The sequence below is a fragment of the Ranitomeya variabilis genome, chromosome 7 (assembly GCF_051348905.1).
Source record: "Ranitomeya variabilis isolate aRanVar5 chromosome 7, aRanVar5.hap1, whole genome shotgun sequence".
Lineage (NCBI taxonomy): Eukaryota > Metazoa > Chordata > Amphibia > Anura > Dendrobatidae > Ranitomeya > Ranitomeya variabilis.
Window position 1 is genome coordinate 11736633 of NC_135238.1, and position 4200 is coordinate 11740832.

At 48.9% G+C, this 4200-nt stretch overlaps 1 pseudogene; it reads right to left on the reverse strand.

Annotated features, from left to right (window-relative positions):
- Positions 1-517: 517 nt before the first annotated feature.
- On the reverse strand, positions 518-2344 carry LOC143785307 (E3 ubiquitin/ISG15 ligase TRIM25-like; annotated as a pseudogene).
- Positions 2345-4200: the final 1856 nt, after the last annotated feature.

Sequence of the window (4200 nt, forward strand, 5' to 3'; positions counted from 1 at the left end):
TAATATGGAGAACCACTAGAGGGCGCACATTGTACATGATACCAGGGACGTACTACCTGTAATATGGAGAACCACTAGAGGACGCACATTGTACATGATACCAGGGACATACTACCTGTAATATGGAGAACCACTAGAGGGCGCACATTGTACATGATACCAGGGACGTACTACCTGTAATATGGAGAACCACTAGAGGGCGCACATTGTACATGATACCAGGGACGTACTACCTGTAATATGGAGAACCACTAGAGGGCGCACACTGTACATGATACCAGGGACGTACTACCTGTAATATGGAGAACCACTAGAGGGCGCACATTGTGCATGATACCAGCTTCAGAGATGAATAGTTCTCTGTATAGAAGAATGAGAAATCACTGATGATATCACGTCCCACTAGAGGGCGAACAGACAGTATTACTGGAAAGCTCTAGAAGTAAAGGGACAGTACTGACATACAGGTGCTTCTTACTACATTAGAATGTCATCAAAAAGTTAATTTATTCCAGCACTTTATCAGATAGGATTAACCATTTAATGAATAACAATTATCAGTCTCAGGACAATTCACTCATTAATATTAACATTCTACATCTGATCTACAGGGAAGATGAAAAAACATTAGGAACAATCCCCCCATGACTCCGCCATATACACTGTATTATTAGAGGGTCCTGCTGATAACTCACTATATACAGATGTGTCCATGTGACAAGGAATAATGGAATTATAATGTGACGAGGACGACATCGGCCTCAGCTTCTTATTGTAACAGAGGCTCCATAATCCACACTGAAGACAACATGTAGGGGTTCAGTGAAGGAGGCGGTGAAGGTGTGTAAGTGTCTGATGGGGTCACACAGCTCATAGAAGGACAGACGCCCGGCCTCATAGTCTAAGAAGACTCCAAGTGTCGGACATGTTGGCTTTGCTTTTAGTGCTAATGTGACTGAATTGTGCCATACTTCATATTCCTTATCATACATGTACAAACACCAAGATTTATCATTATATCTAATATCAGACTCTTCTCCTTCTTCCCTTTCGATACTGGGATAGGACAATCCAACACTACATTCTCCCATCTGGTTCCACTCTACCTCCCAGTAATGTCGTCCTGAGGAGAGGCCACATCTGCTTAACACCTGGGAGCAATCCACAAATCTTCCTGGTGATTCTGGTTTCTCCTCTTCTTCGTCTTCATCTGTTGCCGTTTTTAGATCTTCTGATATCTTCACCCATCTATGAGCAGTGTCCACATCCAGCAATATGTCTGGGACATGGACCCCGAGCTCTGATGCTACATTGGTGACAATATCCCTCATAGATCGGTGTAAGGTCAGTGAGATCAGAACCTCATCCAGATCCTCCTCAGTACTGACCTCTCCACCATTTCCCCGTGTCCTCATCACCTCCAGGACTACACACTGTAATGTCACGTTCTTGTAAGAGTCTTATTGGGTCAGTGATACAACACATCTCCTCCACGTGAAGCATCTTCTTGGACAGCTCGTCCTCCTGTATTTCCAGTTTCTTGATCAGATGAGATATCTGGGACACAATCTTCTCCTCCTGCCTGGTGACCTCGCTCAGCGCTTTCGTTTTTGCAGCTCGTAGTTGCTTCTTAATGTCCATAAATATCCTACTGATGTTCTGCCTCTTATTTGAGGCTTTCTCCTGGATGTTCCTCATACGAGCCTGCAGATTCTGGATTCTTGTCTGAATTTCTGATTTTTCAGGATTCGGTTCATCCAAATATTTTCTCAGTTTCTTCTTCTTGTTCTCAAAAGCCTCATCTAGAAGTTCCACCTGGTGTCCTCGGTGTTCACCAACCAAACAACAAGACACACACAGACAAGCCGCGTCCTGCGGGCAGTAATACTCCAGAACCTTCTTGTGGAGAGAACATTTTTTGTAACCAAAAGAGCCGGTGGGTTCTGTTGATATATGATCCACTGTCTTATTGTGGGCTGTCAGGTGGTCATCACATAGAGAGGTCTCACACTGCAGACATGTTCTTACAGCCGGGACAGGAGACTTAGTACAGTAAGTACAGAAGATTCTGGTCTCCTCCATACCAGGCTGAGTAGATGAGAAACGCTCCACTATGTTCTCCAGCTTCCGTTTCTTCTCCGGGGCCGGACGCTCCGGATATTCTGCTCTGCAGTCAGGACAGGAATACCCTCCAGCCGCCTCCTGTGCATCCAGCGCACTCACAATACACGAGCGGCAGAAGTTGTGTCCACATCTCAGGGATACGGGATCTGTATAGAGGCTCAGGCAGATGGAGCAGTTCAGCTCGTCCCTCAGCTCAGCAGAAGCCATTGTAGTGAGAAAGAGCAGGAACTGAAAGTGAAAGAGTAAAAAGGGCGGGAGATTCTGTGCAGGATGATTAACCCCTACAGCTCCATGGTTGTGCTCACTGCTCATTTACATTAGGAAGAAAGCCCTTACTGATCAGCCATGAGGATCTGGTGTAGGATTAGGAGTTATAGTGACTTCACCTGGTCATCAAGAGAATTCACCACCAGTTCAGGGAAGGAGAAGGAAGCAGAGGACTCATAAAACTTTAGTGCACCATAAGAAGAGACCTTTGGAAATCTTGATTTAGGTGAAATAAAATTCATCTCCACCTCTTCGTATGAGGCTGAAATATAGGCCGGGGTCACACTTGTGAGTTCAACGAGAGAAACTCGTGCATCAAGTCCTGGCACTGCCGCCGGCACTCGGGGACAGAGCGTTCAGCTGCATAGAAATACATGTATCCGCACGCTCCGGTCCCGAGTGCCGGCGGCAGTATCAGGACTTGTGGGAGACTCGTACTGAACTCACAAGTGTGACCCCGGCCATACAGTCGGAGTCCGGCAGACGCCACCATATGTGGCTGATGAAGGACTCATCATTAAGTCTCATTCAGACATTGATGAGATATTGGACCGTTGTTCATCAGTGGTTTTGTTCTGGTTTTCATCAGTGTTAGGCCGGGGTCACACTACAGCGTAATACGGATGAGTGTTCAGCGATAAAAAAATCGCATAACACTCGGCCCAATGTTAATCTATGGGGCAGCTCCCATCATCCGTTTTTTTCTCGTCCGTATTACACTTACTGAGACTGTCCGCGTATCTCAGCTGAGAAACGCCAATGCAAGTCTATGGGGGCGAGAAAAATACGGATTACACACGGACCATCAGTGTGACTTGCGAGAAATTCTCAGGCATTGGGCAGGTGCATACCTCCCAACCGTCCCGATTTCAGCGGGACAGTCCCGCTTTGGCACCGGGGTCCCGCTGTCCCGCTTCGGGCATTTAAAATCCCGAATTTGCGGCCGCCGGTGAAGCCCCGCCCACTTCCGGGACGTAGAGAGAGCCTGTTTTTTTTTTTTTTTTATATAAAAGCTGCCTCCTGACCGCCCGCGCAACACCCCCCTCCCCTCCCGCCCCCTGTGCGGCGCTGCCACGCTGAAGGAGAGAGCCTGCAGCAATCAAGAAGAAAGGTCAGCGATTCACTACCTCTGGCTGTGTGTGCACGGAGCTCCGGCTTCTGCTCTTAGCTGCTATCCCGGCAGAGAAGGAGAGACGGGGGAGGTGCCGGGATAGTGCAGAGCTGTGAGCAGGAGACTGAAGACTTCAGCAGAGAGCTGCACATGGACATCAGCCGCCCCTGCATCACAGAGGAGATTGTGTGTGTGTGATGTGTGTGATGGCTGCGTGTGTGTGTGTGTGATGGCTGGGTGTGTGTGTGTGATGGCTGTGTGTGTGTGATGGCTGCGTGTGTGTGTGTGTGATGGCTGCGTGTGTGTGATGGCTGCGTGTGTGTGTGTGATGGCTGTGTGTGTGTGATGGCTGCGTGTGTGTGTGTGTGATGGCTGCGTGTGTGTGTGTGTGATGGCTGCGTGTGTGTGTGTGATGGCTGCGTGTGTGTGTGATGGCTGCGTGTGTGTGTGTGATGGCTGCGTGTGTGTGTGTGATGGCTGCGTGTGTGTGTGATGGCTGCATGTGTGATGGCTGCGCGTGTGTGTGTGTGTGTGATGGCTGCGTGTGTGTGTGTGATGGCTGTGTGTGTGATGGCTGCGTGTGTGTGTGATGGCTGCGTGTGTGTGTGTGATGGCTGCGTGTGTGTGATGGCTGCGTGTGTGTGATGGCTGCGTGTGTGTGATGGCTGCGTGTGTGTGATGGCTGCGTGTGTGTGTGA